Below are 17,104 nucleotides of genomic sequence, written 5' to 3' on the forward strand. Positions count from 1 at the left end.
TAATTAATTATTTATTTGTGTATTGGAGAGTGAAAGAATCAAATGGAATTTTAAATTGAGTTATATGGGAAGTAGGCGTGGTTGTGGTCCGATTTCGCTCATTTTCATTTGGCTAAGACGGGGAAAATGTTTAAGCTTATTGGTAGAGTAGAAACCCTGTAGTTTACTAAGAAAAATAATTCATAGCTTAACCTCGCCCGACACTATAACAAAAACACTAATTTCTCAAAAATTAAAAAAAAAAATTAGTTTTTTTAATGGTTCATTGTTTTCTCGAAAAAAACAAAATAATACATTAACTAAATACATTTTTATATCATTAATATTAAATACATACCATGTTGTCCAGAATACATAAAAAAATATTTTCCAGAATTCACTTCACGCAACGCAAAAATCCACTTGCAATTTCGAGAACAATAAACAGTGTCGAGAATAAGCACGTGAGTTTTAGGTTTGTTCGAGCGGAGGAATAAAAATGCCAATGATGTTGTTTCTATGACATTATATTTTATTCTCTGATGTTTCAAGTTATGTTCTGCTTATATAACTACTAAAGTGATTACAATTTTCTTAATCTATTTCTTTGTTTTGTTTATTTTCTTATGAAATACAATATTTGTAAAATGTAATCTTATTTTCTATTGAATGCAAACAAACATGACTGTGGGGTTTACCCGATAATGTTTGGGTTATCATTATAGTCAAACATAAGGACCAAAACATGTTTGTATACATTTGCATTATGTTCTTTATCTCTACTTGTTATCTTATATTTTTTTTGTAATGTTTACTTGTTTTTCTTTAATCTTTTATTTTGTCCAATTTATAGTATTTTGTTGTGTGGTGTCTGGTTGGGATGATAGTGTACACATAACTCCTCCCTCCCTTAATGGAAAACTCTCCTGAGTTTGAATAGTATTGTTTTTCATTTTTTTAATTTTACAAGATATTAAAATTATTATTATAATCACAATAATACTTAAAATTGATATTCCAATATGAGAGATATTTTTGTGATATTTTAATTCATTAATTTCTTTTAAATTTTCTTCGTTTTTAAATACAAGGTCGTTAATTGTAATTTTGTTAGTGAAATTGTGAGTATCATAGTTTGGATAATAGAATCTCTGATTGTATGAAATTTTAGTATTTGAGAATGTTTGGTATAGGGTCTTAATAGTGCAGTTATTATAATGAATCAATGTAGTGTTTTTCAACTTAATTTTTCTGTTGTCGCAGTTCTGGTTTAGTTCTATGCCATTTGCATTTTTTATTAAAATAGTTTCTTCATCAATTTGTAAAATTTCTGTAATGCTATTTTTGATAAGTTCACAATTTAATAAGTAGATGCAATGTTTAGAAATTTGTAGTTCATTGAGTGTTTTAGCTTCTTCGAATTTATAAGTGACATTTTTGTATTCAAAAACATTTTCGATTTCTGCTGTTATTTCTTTACCTGCTGTGTTTGGTATAGGAATAATAGTTTTTAATTGTACCGATTGAAATTCTTTTGGGATTTTGACTACGAACATTAACAAATTTTCTTTATATTCCAAGGCGCATAATTTTATATATTGAAGTTTGTTGAGGTCTATGTTGTAATTATAAATTTCTTCATTTGTTAAAATGCTTGGGTGAAAAATACCATTTTTTGCTGAAATAATGTTTTCCTGAATCTGGTTTACTGCGTCTTTGAGAATGTTTATCTTTATTGTTTGTTCATGAAGAATCAATATTTTGTCTGTTCTCTCTTGATACACTAAAGAATTATTTCTTTCGTCTTCAATAATTTGTTTTAATTTTGTAAACGTGTTCGAAAAGAAATTATTAATTTTTATTTGGTGGTCGAGAGCTGTAATTGAATTATGTAAATTTTCATCTACTTTCTTAAGGTGATTTTCAATATCTATCCTATCTCCATCATCCATCGTTCCAAATAGAAATTTATGTACAGAACCTATACCGTTAATTAACCCTCTCTTTTTTTCTACTAACTTCTTTTCTTGGGATTAATGTTTTGATTTTACCTCTCAAGATTTCAATTTCATTAGATAGGGTGTAGTAATGTAAATGTGAATATGTTTGCGAGATTTTTGTTATATTATTTAGTATGTAAAGAATTTCGCGAGGGTCAATTATGTGAATTACGAGGTCAGATGATGTAACAATCTGTTTAGTGTTGGTGATAATTTCTGCGTATCCATTGTCGGTATGTATTTCATGTACTTCCAGTTTGGCTGCATTGCTAATTATTACAATTGCTATCATCAATGTTATTTTGAAGATGTATTTGACCTAAAAATTTGTTTGGACGTTTAATATTTGTCGGGTGAATATTATCTAATGGTAATTTTCTATACCTTGGTTCGTATTTGTGCCGAACTGCTTTATAATTTTTTACGTAACCTTCTTTTTGAGTGTTATTAAACTCTTCTCTATTTCTATTTAGTTTTCCTATGCATTTTTCTTTAGTCTTCTGAATAGTGTCTTTAATCAAATTCTTATCAGTTTTTCCATTTATAACCTCAAGAGGTGTGGCTTTAATTGTAGAATGATAAGATTTGTTATACCATTCTATGCTTTGAAATACTTTTTCCGCTGTCGAAAGGCTTGGTTTTTCAATTTCTAGGACTCTAATTCTTTCGGATAGAGTATTATGAAATCTTTCGATATCTGAATTCCCAGTATGACTGTTTGGTTTTGTAAAATGAACTTCTATTTCTTCTTTCCTAAAAAAATCTTTTATGTTAATTGAGTTGAATTCATTATCTAATATTAACATTCTGGGTCTACCTTTGATAGAAAAGAATAATCTAAGCTTTTCTATAATAGTTATACTGTTTCTATCTTCTAGCTGAAATGCCATAGCAAATTTCGCAAATTTGTCTATAAAAGTAAGGAAGTAACATTTTTTATTTATGTATATATCCGCGTGAACTATTTCATTTATATCTGATGGTGTTTTCGTTAATTGAAATTTTGGTTTTAAAGGTTTTCTATCATATTTTGCTCTATTGCAAACGTCGCAATTATTTATATATTTTTGAATCAAAACTTTCAAATTTTTCCAGTATATTAGTTTTTTCAATTTTTCATAATTTTCGTTAATACCTGCATGGCCTGTTTCATTTTTATGATATTGAGCAATTTGTTTATAAACTTGTTCTTCATTTTTCATATCTTTAGCATGGAATTCACATCTAAAAAACTTTACATGTCTATTAAATATTTGAATAAGCTTTTGCTGAACTATATTGTACTGATTATCGGTTAAATAAGAAAAAATACCTACTTTTCCACTATTTATGTGCTTACGACAAAGATCTATGAAATTATTATTTTTTATATCTTCTGCGCTAATAAAAATTTTCTTCGTGTTGCCTAGTTCTTCAGATTCCATAATTTTCTTGTTTGTTAAAATGATTTGTGTATTGAAGCGATTTACAATAGTGTGTAAAATTGGAAAATGATCATTTAGTTCCTCCTCTTGAGAGTGGATTGTAGCATTTGTGCTTATGTTGTCTTCTTCCAATGAATGAATCTCGCCTGTGTTACTATCTATTCTACTTAGAAAATCGGCTACGTTATTTTCCTTTCCTTTCACGTAATTTATATTAATATTGTATTCACCTAGTTTAATTAACCATCTTTGCAATCTTGGGTTAATGTCTTTTCCCTTGTTTTTTATTTGGAGCCACTTAAGTGGTTGGTGATCGGTTAAGAGATCGAATGCTCTGCCATAAATGTATGGTCTATAATATGTCACTGCCCAGACAATAGCTAGTAGTTCTTTTTCTGTAGTGGAATAACTTCTTTCGTGTTTGTTAAGTGTTCGACTAGCATAGCTTATAGGATGACTGTCCTGGGTTAATACTGCGCCAATTGCAAAGTCACTTGCATCAGTTGAAATGCCAAATTTTTTGTTAAAGTCTGGATATTTCAATATTGGTGGGCTTACTAATAGATTTTTAAGTTTTTCAAAGGATGATATGTACTGAGGATCGCGAGTGTTTATTTTAATATCCTTTTTTAAATATTTTGTTAAACCATGTGCTACTTTAGCGTAATATCTTACAAATTTTCTATAATAACCTGTTATACCTAGGAATGATTTAATTTGCTTTGATGTAGTAGGCAACTTTAGTTTTTGTATGTTTTCGATTTTGCTTAAATTTGGTTGTATCCTTCTGTTGTTAAAGTGTGACCTAGAAATTCAGTTGTTTTCGCGAAAAATTTGCATTTATCTACCTGAATCTTTAAATTATGTTTTCTTAATGCTGAAAATATTTTGGTGATATTTTGGGTATGTTCTTCAATACTTGAACTAAAAATTAAGATGTCGTCTAAATAAACTACACATATCTTGTTGATATATTCCCTAAGAACTGAATTCATTAAACGTTGGAAAGTTGCTGGTGCATTCTTTAGTCCGAACGGCATTCTTATAAATTCAAAGTGTCCTTGGGGTGTAGAGAAAGCTGTTTTTGGTCTATCTTCTTCTTTTATTAATACTTGATGAAAGCCTTTTGCAAGATCTAATGTTGTAAAATACTGAGCTCTTCCAAGTTTGCTGAGTATTGTTTCTATATGGGGTATTGGAAATTTGTCATCTATAGTGACTTCGTTTAGCTTCCTGTAGTCAATAACTATTCTCCATTTTTTCTTCATTGAATTGTCTTGCTTTTTCGGTACAATCCAAAGAGGCGAGTTGTACGGGGAATTACTTTCTTTAATTATACCTTGGCGCAACATCTCGTTCATCTGTCTAATAATTTCTTCTTCATGAATTTGGGGATATCTATAAATTTTATTATAAGTTGGTCTACTTGTTTTTGTAACTATTTCATGCTGAATTTCATGAGTATGAGAAAGGTTTTTACCTTCTTGGAAAAATAAATCGCTATTTGCTTTTAGAATATATTCTAATTTTTGCTTTTCTTCTTCATTCATGTCACTATTTGATAAAATATCTAGCAAATTCTCTTTACATTCTGTAAGTATATTAATATCTTCGTAATTGTAAGGGCATGAGTTTATAAATTTAATTTTATTGCCGTTTATTTCTACATACTCCTTTTCTAAGTTAATTATTGCTTTAATAGGTTTTAAAATAGTTTGTCCTATTATTGCATCAAAGTTTTTATTTTTTATGTTGGTTAGTTTCCAATGTATATAACTTTTTTCATTGAATTCGTTTGGGGTTGGGGTGACTAACTCTTTATTTAGGGAAAATTTTCCTTAATGGTGCTAAAGTGTATTGGTTTATCAAGCTCAATGCATTCATAATCTTTTAACACATTATATTTCAATAATGATGTTGTAGACCCTGTGTCAATAAGACATTTAATTTTGGAATTTTTTATGGTCACTTCTATTATCGGTAACGATTGTTTTGGGCTGGCAACCGAAAATTTGCTTGTTCTTGGACGTGATCTATTTCCATCGGTTCGGGGGGGTTTTGTCTCCTTTGGACTGAATTATATCTTCTAGATTGTTGTGAATTATCTTGCCTACTTTGTCCAAAGCTAAATTGTTGATAATTGTCATTTTGGTTAGAATTGTTACGAAATTCTCTCGGCTGATTTTGTCCAAATTGAAAATTATTGGAATTTTGCATATACTGGTTATTATTGAAATTGCCAAAATTGTGAGACAAAGAATTTCTATTTGAAAAATTTCTATAATTATTTCTTTTATAATTGTTTTGTCTTTTATCAAATTGTATTAGCAAACCTGTCTCTTGAAGAACGCTAAAAGCCTCTCTAATGGTGCTTATATTTCTACTAATCACTACACTGCTTAAGTTGGGGTGTATCCCATTTAAAAATGTTTTTAGAATTAAACTTTCGTTGTTAATTGGGGAAAATTCTATTGGCTTTATCCTATCGAATTCATGTTTTAAATTTAGTTTATCTAAAATATCTTTTAAATTTTGGAAATATTGACTTACGTTATAGTTTCGTAGTACAATCGCCTGATTGTAAAGGGTGTGGTACGACTCCTTTACTCCAAAATTCTTTATGAGTTCTTCTCTCATTTGCTGCCATGTTGGTGTAGGTCCCAAAGGCCGGATGACACTTGCTGCTTCTCCTTTAATTTTTGTTTTGACGTGTCGCTGCGTTACAAATTCCAACATTGATGGGTTGGGGTTGAATAAAGGAAGGATCATGTCAACTTCCCTGATGAATGATGATAAATCTCTGCCGTCAAAGTCCATGATTCTTGAAGCTTCCTTCAAAATTTGCGATCCTGTCATCTGAAGTGGTTGCTGCTCGCCTGGATTCATTGCTGATGTATCCTCTTTTATTACAACTGAACTTGTTGTTGTTGCTTTGTATGGTGCACTTCGCTCTTTCTGCGTCTTCTGTGTGTGGGGCATTAATCTTTAATCCCACTCTTCCTGGTAATGTTGATGGGCGGAATGAAGCTATTCTTCGCCTTCACAAATTGTAGACCTCGGAGTCGCTCTCCGACGTTCCAGATAACTTGTGTAGAAACTTAAATTTCTTAAACTTGGCTATCTGTGCCGACCGACTTAAATATTTGTATATATAAGAGATCTTTTTAAAATGGGAGCTAATCTTAAGATTTGCTTCCCGTTGCTAAAGCTTACGAAACTTAAAAACTTCAGTTTTTAGTATCGCTCAACTTTGCAGTTTGTTTTTACCGACTGCGCCAGTTTTAGGTTTGTTCGAGCGGAGGAATAAAATGCCAATGATGTTGTTTCTATGACATTATATTTTATTCTCTGATGTTTCAAGTTATGTTCTGCTTATATAACTACTAAAGTGATTACAATTTTCTTAATCTATTTCTTTGTTTTGTTTATTTTCTTATGAAATACAATATTTGTAAAATGTAATCTTATTTTCTATTGAATGCAAACAAACATGACTGTGGGTTTACCGATAATGTTTGGGTTATCATTATAGTCAAACATAAGGACCAAAACATGTTTGTATGCATTTGCATTATGAATACAATATTTGTAAAATGTAATCTTATTTTCTATTGAATGCAAACAAACATGACTGTGGGGTTTACCCGATAATGTTTGGGTTATCATTATAGTCAAACATAAGGACCAAAACATGTTTGTATACATTTGCATTATGTTCTTTATCTCTACTTGTTATCTTATATTTTTTGTAATGTTTACTTGTTTTTCTTTAATCTTTTATTTTGTCCAATTTATAGTATTTTGTTGTGTGGTGTCTGGTTGGGATGATAGTGTACACATAACTCGTGCGTTCTGAACGAAGTCTGAAGCTGAAGCTGAAGGTCATTAATTTAATCGGTTCATTGTAGAGTGCCAAGAACTTGTGGTTCTTGGAGTCAGAAACTGCAACTCAAAACCATATTTCTGTCCAGCTATGAGAACTTTCCGCAATGGAGAATTTCATTGTCTATTGATATTTATTTACAAATATGAACATAAATAATCGATAAAATTTTTTAAGAAAATCCAATAAGTTAAGGTTTGTTCAAAAATATTTTATGAAAATATATTCCTAACGTAGAATGATACCACTTTTGTTGAGCAAACAACACACCGTTTTGAATGTGCTACTAGCGGGAATTATAATCGCTTTCCAAAATCAAAATATTAACCAATAACTTGTTGAATTTAATAACTTTTAATTTTTCACTGGTTAAAAATATAAAGATACATAATTCAATAACAATGCTAAAAACAATACTGAATCTATATTTGCATGTACCTAAATCTAGGAATTGTGTTTCGAAAACTTCCTACAATTCGATAATGTAAATGCCCCTCATTAATCCACTCGTTTCTAGAAAGTGTAGTTTATATCACATGTATATGTATATTCGAAGTATTTAGAACCCTGCGTTTAGAACATTTCATTCATTCCAAATCCGGTAATCTCAGCAGTAAAATTTATTATATCCCTTATGCGACTTCAGTTTGTGTCACTAATATTTATCCTACGGACTCCGGTATTTACTAAATATTTTCAATTGCAGTATTTCAAGTTTTGCTCGAATGCGCAAATATACGTTGACTGGTCCGCAGAAGTCAATAGCACAACGTGCAAAGGGCCAAGATGGAGTCAATCGTTCGACAGGTAACTGTCCCATTACTTGATTCATCACCTTTGGCTTGTAAGGTACACAATGTGTGCATGGTGCGACGATACGTCTTGCTAAATCGCGTGCAATGATTATCTAAAACTTAAGTATTCTTAGTGCTACCAGGAAAGCGTAATGATAATGAATTCTCATTTGCTTGGCAACAGCATTGGGTGTTTCTTTTCTTCTGGGATATCTGCTGATTCAAATCTACTTCTAACTTTGATTATTTCAAATCCTTCGGTGTACTCCAAAACGGATTTTAATAACACAATGGGTCATTTAGATGAATGTCATTAGCGAAATGTATATGTTGAATGTTCCAAATGACGCAAAGTAAGGCACTATGTTGACAAATATTGACGAAGCGAAACATCCAAGCTACTAATCGAAGACTGCTAGTGTAGATACGTCGGTGATTCACGATTTCCAAATGTAATTGGTGCTAACGATTGATTTGAATGCAGATTTTCGCTTTTCCTTTGGCCATTATTTGAGTTTTCGTATAGAAACCCTGGTCCGGTGTACCTTTACGGTACACCCTCTAGACCCAATGGACACCTTTGGTTAAATCCACAATTTCCGAAACTCGATTGCCAATAAAGGCCGAAAATGTTGCAGAATGCATCTTCAGCCAATATAAGACTATTTGCAAGTCGTCTACGTAAAATGATGACTTCAGGATCTTTGCGCCAATTGGGAATTGTTCTGAATGCTGCTCTGCTAGGTACAACAAACTCCGTATAGCAAGATATGGTACAGCAGTCATTCCATACGTTAAACAGTATTTACTGGATGAATATACTGAAACTTTCGATCATCTTCGTGCATTAATACTTGCGGATTCACCTTGACTATGTCCGCAACAACTATTCTGCCGCAATGTCTTCCATGACTAAATCTGTTGTTCACAAGTCCAAGGCTCTGGGATGGTAGTAACTTCTTTCAATTTCTACAACTTTTCCGATTTGGCATCTAAAGATTTATAGGCTAAAAATAAACAAGATGGCTTAGATATGTTGTAACTGCCGGCTTATAGCGTGCCGAAACGAAAATTACACCCAAGCTGTATTTGATATTTGGAGTATTCCATATTGATTTCCGGATCTGGTTGATAAGCAATGTGCGATGTAATACAAAAAGTTAATGGAAGCTCGAAACTGGTGACTTGCGACTTGATATTTTAGTATTTGTTGATGACAAACCGATGTTTTGAATTTCTAAGTTTTTATTTGTTTTTTGGCAGCAGCAACCTTTGCAAAAAATCGTCTGTGATGAAATTGACTTGTGAACAGGAATCTAGCAGCGCTGTATCTAATCTATAGCTTCCGTTGAGTCATGAACGCAAAATTTTTGCTGTTGCATGTGAATATGATCGGCTGCCTCCTGTGTAATAAATAGGTGGCCTGGAGTTGAGCAGGAAATTGTGTACTTTTGGTTGACTCCTTGATTTCGGAGTGGAGTGTTTGTTACAACTTTGAGCTAGCGAAGTACTACAGTAGGCGTGCTGTCGACTGACTCCAAATATTGACAGTGTCTTTCCAAAACTGCAATGCAATCTTCTCATGAAGGCATCGCTCTGAAATCTACCGTCTCCTTACACCTTTTGTTGGTCTGTTCATCAGACTTCTGCAAGATTAGATAAATTAGCATACTGGGAATTCTTCATTTAAATCTTCCGCTTATATGGAAGACAGGCAATTTTTTTCTTAGATTTGTAAAACTAAGATGTCAAAAATTATCGCGATCTCTCAACCAGTGTGTTTACAGCAGCTGTTTGTGTCGCGTCGAATTTGTTTGATGTCTTCAATTAACTCAAAACGGTTTCCCGGGATCGGTTCTTTGAGTTACAAGAATAGCCTGAAATCATATGGATCTAAGTCAAGTGAATACGGTGCTTGTTCAACGTTGAGTGCTTTGCCAAATTTAACACAAATACGTTAAAAGACTTTGTAAAATTCGACAAACACTACTGAGGTCGACTGATATATGGGAAATTTGATTTCACATACAAGTTCACAGGTTCCACATAAAATAATACGACAAAAATAATACACGATTGGTTTATTGAAAATGTGCAGTATATTATTAGCAAATCTGCACTGAAGCGCCACAAAATAAAGTCAGCTATTGTCCACTTGTGTGTGGATGGTGCGCTTGAACGATAGGGCGATCAGCGAACGGTGCAACTTAGTAATTCAGATGACAAAAACTGTTTCAATTACCAGCACAGACGTCAAGCGATAGTATTGGGGCAGCATAAAGCTGTGGAGGAAAGAAGTTGTCGCTTGTGTGTATTATGGAGCAGACTTGCAACGAAATCCCTGGACTACGTATGCAGCTGAGAGTATATACATATGTGTGCGGCACGTATATTAAATGATTACGAATGCCTTGGAAAAAGGTAGCCTGCATTGTGGAAAACTCAACTTATATGAACGTGTTTGTGTAAGTCCCTACAATGTGTCCGTGTGTGAGCTTACAAAGCTAACTTAACTAAATAACTGAAGAGACAAACTCACATTGCAGATAAAAATGGCACAAAATGGAATTAGGAAACGTAATGAAAAGAAAATAATAATAATAACAATAACTTAGTTTAAGTCGACTTTTGTGGGAAATGATGAAAGGCAAGGCGCTGCAGCTAAAGCTTTCATAAACAGGCTAACAGCTAGCAAGTAGACAAACAGTCAACCACAAATATATCATTTTTAGTAGGCCAATACATTGAAGCTCAAGTAATGTTCCGTAACACCCACATACACACATACATATGTAAAAATGCCTGATATTCTGCCAGCCTTTGCGAATGTTTGCGGCCAAATAAAAATAATAGTAATACAGATAAAGTTTTTGATTGAAAAAAGTGCAGTGAACTCATCTGTTTTAAATTCGTGTAGACTCTAAGTTTTGATACTTCAGATATTCCATACGTTCCGCATGTACCATTTTTTGAGAATAAACAATTAGTCTACATATATTTTCGTGGGAACTGAATTCCGAAACTAAAATAATTTAAAAATTTTAGTGATTTCAAACGTACGATTACTAAACCGAAAAATATTCTTTAATCTGATTTGAGCGAGATTTCCATGGAACCGCTAGTAAATAAAGATATTGTAATAATGAAATTTGAACATAAGTGCATACATACATAAACATGTATATTTACGAAGTATTTATTTTTACTATAAACTGCAAATAAACCGAAATTTCAACGAAAACTTATTCTCATGAAAAATACAAATGTTTTTAAAATATCATTCGTAACACAATTATTTGGAAAGATCCAGATGTTCCACCTACGAGAATTATTTTTAAAAATGTTCTAAGAAATTTATTTTTCCCATGACGCTGAAATTCGTAGCAACAAAATACGCTTATTTCCAAAATACCACACATACCGCTGAGAAAATTGCGTTGGCATAAACAAAAAGTATATACCAAAATTCTCAACATCAACACTCAGCATGCCCACTACAGCTCACCAATTTAACTTACACATTATTTGCACGGCACACATCAGGACAACTCAATTTGCGAGCGCAACAAAAATATTTACGGTTGCTACGCGTAGGCTGCATAAATATACAGTGTAGGGAAGACTAAGTTTTTTAGCCTTACAAATATCTAGCACGTAACACAATTGGGGTAGGAGTTAGTACTAAATACTACCTAGAAAGTGTCGCATCCTCATAATCTGTAGGTAAATTCGACTATCGTGCGACGTTGTTCATAAAATTTTGTGCTGCAAAGGCAAAAAATTACCATACCCCAAGCCAAGAAATACATACACACAACTGAATACGTATGTACATATGTGTTTCCATGCGGCCTGATAAGCCGCATAGCTGCTTGACTGTCAACCAACCACCGTTAGCACCTGTAGGCTCAAGAGTGTAGGCTTAGGACCAACACAAAGTGCTCGAGCCCTATGCTTTATTGTTGGGGATAGAAGAAGCGACTTTGAGCCCTATATAATTCACAGTAGAGTCTAAACGGATTGAGTGGTTATACCCTAGCACAAAACTGTCGACTCACAATTACCTTACGTATATATATATAAATTTGGGTTGATACTTGTTTCACAGGTTATACAATTTCATTTTTAAAAAATCGTACATTCAAGCCTCCTTGCGCTACGTTACCACAACTTCAAGACTTTAACGTTTGGTCGTGCTAACTGGCTCTTGCAGTGTTATTCAATTCGTTGCTGTCGTTCGGACGGCCGGTTACCAGATTTCATACTCTGGAAATAAGAAAGTAGGATGGGGTCATGTGAAGAAGTTCACGCAAATGAGGAAAGTTCTCTGATCGCCATTCACTTGGGAGTGGCCAGAAACGATTATTTTACACATGGCTGAAGCAGCTCACTACTTCCGGTCTTTGACCAAGTATCCTCTGGGTAGCCTAAGAACATCCGTTCGAAGGCGAGCTAAAGTGAGAAGGCGAAACATCCCCTACATGGGGTTGTGCGCTGGGTTTGGGACCCGCCATGTAAAAAAACAACCCCCAGTGAATAGTTATAACCAGGCTCGGATGAGAGACCCCCCTTTTGATGACGACCATGGCAAACGAAATAAGGAATACGATATAATGGTATGCACCTGGAATGTCCTGACCCTTAATTGGGAAGGTGCCGCTGCCCAGCTGGTTGATGTCCTCGCGAAAATAAAGGCTGACATCACCGCCGTCCAAGAAATGCGATGGACGGGACAAGGACTGAGACGAGTAGGTCCTTGTGACATTTACTACAGTGGCCATATAAAGGAGCGCAAAGAGCGAGACTCCGTCGCCGAGTACTATCATTCACTCCGGTGAATGAACGTCTAGCCACAATCCGCATCAAAGCGAGGTTCTTCAACATATCGCTGATTTGCGCCCACGCCCTGACGGACGAGAAGGACGATGCGACCAAAGATGCCTTACATGAGCGCTTGGAGCGCGCTAATGAGAGCTGCCCCCGCCAAGGTGTCAAAATCGTGCTTGGCGACTTTAACGCCAGGATGGGCAAAGAAGGTATATTTGGCACTACGGTCGGTAAATTCAGCCTCCACGACGAAACATCCCCAAATGGGTTGAGGCTGATTGACTTCGCTGGGCCCGAAATATGGTTATCTGTAGTACTAGATTCCAGCATAAGAAGATTCATCAAGCTACCTGGCAGTCTCCGGATCGAAAAACTACCCACTAGATCGATCACGTTGTGATAGACGGAAGACACGTCTCCAGTGTTTTAGATGTGCGTGCGCTCCGAGGTCCTAACATCGACTCGGACCACTATCTTGTTGCAGCCAAGATTCGCAACAACAAACACAAGGAAGGTTCGACGTCGAGAAGCTGCAATCACAACAGACAGCCGAACGATTTTCTACTCGGCTTGCACTCTTGCTCTCTGAGAGCACTAGTCAACAACTCGGTATAAGGGAACTGTGGGACGGCATTTCAAATTCCTTACGTACAGCTGCAACCGAAACCATTGGTTTTCGGAAAGTGCAAAAGAACAGCTGGTACGACGACGAGTGCCGTATCGTAGCGGAGAGAAAACAGGCTGCCTACCTCGCAACGTTACGATCGACCACAACAAGTGCGGGATGGGATAGATACCGAGAGTTGAAAAGGGAAGCGAGACGCATTTGCAGACAAAAAAAGAAAGAGGCCGAAATGCGTGAGTACGAAGAGCTTGATAAGCTGGTCGACAGGGGTAATGCTCGAAAATTCTATGAAAAGATGCGGCGGCTTACAGAAGGTTTCAAGACCGGAGCATACTCTTGTAGAACCCCCAGAGGTGATCTAGTCACCGATGCCCAGAGCATACTTAAATTATGGAGGGAACACTTCTCCAGCCTGCTGAATGGGAGTGAACGCACAACGCCAGGAGAAGGCGAACCCGATCCTCCAATCGACGACGATGGAGCAGACGTTCCATTACCCGACCATGAAGAAGTTCAAAAAGCAATTACCCGCCTGAAAAACAACAAAGCGGCAGAAGCCGACGGATTGCCGGCCGAGCTATTCAAACACGGCGGCGAAGAACTGATAAGGAGCATGCATAAGCTTCTTTGTAAAATCTGGTCGGACGAAAGCATGCCCAACGGTTGGAATTTAAGTGTGCTATGCCCAATCCATAAAAAAGCATCGCATATAAGGTCCTATCGAGCGAATTGTGTGAAAGATTAAAGCCCACCGTCAACAAGCTGATTGGACCTTATCAGTGTGACTCTAGACCTAGCAAATCAACAACCAAATCTTAGAAAAGATCCGTGAAAGAAGAATCGACACACACCACCTCTTCGTCGATTTCAAAGCTGCTTTCGACAGCACGAAAAGGAGCTGCCTTTATGCCGCGATGTCTGAATTTGGTATCCCCGCAAAACTAATACGGCTGTATAAGCTGACGTTGAGCAACACCAAAAGCTCCGTCAGAATCGGGAAGGACCTCTCCGAGCCGTGCGATACCAAGCGAGGTTTCAACAAGGCGATTCCTTATCGTGCGGCTTCTTCAACCTGCTTAGTTCGAGCTGCAGAACTAAATAGAGAAGGTACCATCTTCTATAAGAGTGTACAGCTGCTGGCGTATGCCGATGATATTGATATCATCGGCCTCAACACCCGCGCCGTTAGTTCTGCTTTCTCCAAGCTGGACAAGGAAGCACAGAAAATGGATCTGGCAGTGAACGAGGGCAAAACGAAATATCTCCTGTCATCAAACAAACAGATGTTGCACTCGCGACTTGGCTCTCACGTCACTGTTGACAGTCATATCTTTGAAGTTGTAGATAATTTTGTCTATTTAGGAACCACTATTAACACCATCAACAATGTGAGCCTGGCATCCAAGGCAGGATTGCTCTTGCCAACAGGTGCTACTTCGGACTGAGTAGGCAATTGAAAAGTAAAGTTCTCTCTCGACAAACAAAAACCAAACTCTATAAGTCGCTCATAATTCCCGTCCTGCTGTAAGATGCAGAGGCTTGGGCGATGACAGCAACCGATGAGTCGACGTTACGAGTTTTCGAGAGAAAAATTTTGCGAAAGATTTATGAAGAAACGACTGGCGCGCTGTTGTTAACTCGGCTATAATCGCGTAAGCGGTGTCTACGCCGATTAAGAAGAAGAAGGAGAAATATCAAATTAATTTTATTTAAGATTTTCAAGGCGCATGAAAACTATTTCCGCTATGGTAATAATATTAGTCAGAAAGTTTAAATTAAGAAGCCATATTTCGAATAATTTACTTAAACTCTGGTCTTTTAAAGTTTATAATGCATAGCTCAACAGGCAACAAATAGAATACCCATAGATATTCGTATATAACCCCGTTTAGCTATGCCCTTCATTTCTTTTCGATCACGGCAAAGTGCTCCCTTTAAGCAACAGGTAGGTAGGTAGAGTAGATTCCCAACGACTTACCTACGCTTTTAGAGGTCTCATTGTGAAACCACCAGGACTAAAATCTTCTTTTATTCTCGATCGATAGTCTCGATTCGTTTCCTACACTTTATCTGTCTATCGAATGTACTTTCATAGGAGTAAAGAACTTCATTGATATCCCAAACCATTTTTGTTTCATTTAAAAGATTTTTGTAGCGCTCTTATTCAAAAACCCGCTCTCAAAGTTCAGGCCATTGACTCCGAATGTCGGTAGTAAGCTTTAATAATTTCGACTCGTTGTTGGATCATATATATTTCCATAATGAAATGACAAACCTTACTGAAGAAATGTCAAAAGAGCGGGGGAAAATATGACGTCGTTTGCTATCGCTATCGATCTACTTTTATAGTGCCCTATTGAAAAACTCTATATATTCCTTGTTGTTAACACACTCCTTGTCAGAACAACTAGGTTTTTTATTAATTTATGTGATCTTCGCTTGGAAGGCTCGGCAGTAGTTTATCTAATTTTGTTGAAAAGACACCACTTCCCATTCGTTTATCTGGTTTGAAACCATCCGTATAAATCCCTGTGTCTTTGTTCACTTCACCTATTTTCTACTCTTCTTTAGAATTTAAGTTCAATTTTATAGATATTTTATTTCCATTACAGTAATGAGTAACCCGAGCCTCTAGTCCCTATTTGGGCATTATAAAGTGCTGTAACTGCTTTCTTTACTAGTGTGTAAAATTGGTTTTCAAGAAAGGTTTCTGTCTAAAATTAATCTCAATTAGCTTTATCGCCTATTGTTAGCCTGGTACCATTTATTAATGACGGCATAACTTCTGGGTTTTTGCGTTGCTGTCTACCTGCTTTACCCCTAATTTACTCCTAATCGAAACAGCCACATCAGCGTTGTCGACCGAAAGCACACTACTGTATTCAAATCTTTCTTAACGTACAACATTTTGTTATACTTTTCTTAACCCCAACTAATGTTTTATTTTTTCTTCTTTGCAGCTTCCGCATAAATCGCATCGAGTCGCCGATACTCAAGTACGACGGTGACTGCGGTGAATCACTGACCATTTACGATTCAGATCATCCCGATCCAGCGCGTATTATCAAAACCTTTTGCGATACATTCTCACGACCCATGGAGAAAGTGGACTTCGTGAGTACTAGTCCTTCGTTGTACGTACAATTCGATTCGAAAACGGGTTCCTATAGTGGCTCATCGCTCTATTATTGGGCACATTATGACTTCTTCAATAATACACGCTTCGGTGATCCAGTGCCGAATACGCTCTGCGATGAAGTTATGTATGCCTGGAAACATCCGGGTGGCAAAATTCGCTCACCAATGAATTCTTTAATCTTCAAACGCACCGGCGGGTCAGACGTACGCTGCCAATATAAGTTCGTGACTGATCGTCGATTATATGCACGCGCAGTAATCGAAGTTACCTCAGTGTCATTTAAGGAATTGCCGTATAATAACAATGCCTGCACGCGTTGTCATGAAGAACGTGTTGACAAGCTGGTCATTTGGGAGGAACGAGAGAAATTCCAGAACAATCTCGCCTGCTTCTGCGACAACATACCGCGGGCTGTGCGCGTGATATCCTCAGC

The 17,104-nt window shown here is 36.0% G+C and overlaps 2 protein-coding genes across 2 annotated transcripts in view; one reads left to right on the plus strand and one right to left on the minus strand.

Moving 5' to 3' along the window:
- LOC120770695 overlaps positions 1–17,104 on the minus strand; it is a 207,615-nt gene that overhangs the window by 136,418 nt on the left and 54,093 nt on the right. The window lies entirely within an intron of this gene.
- LOC120770697 overlaps positions 1–17,104 on the plus strand; it is a 158,986-nt gene that overhangs the window by 96,848 nt on the left and 45,034 nt on the right. The window lies entirely within an intron of this gene.

The sequence above is a fragment of the Bactrocera tryoni genome, chromosome 3 (assembly GCF_016617805.1).
Source record: "Bactrocera tryoni isolate S06 chromosome 3, CSIRO_BtryS06_freeze2, whole genome shotgun sequence".
Lineage (NCBI taxonomy): Eukaryota > Metazoa > Arthropoda > Insecta > Diptera > Tephritidae > Bactrocera > Bactrocera tryoni.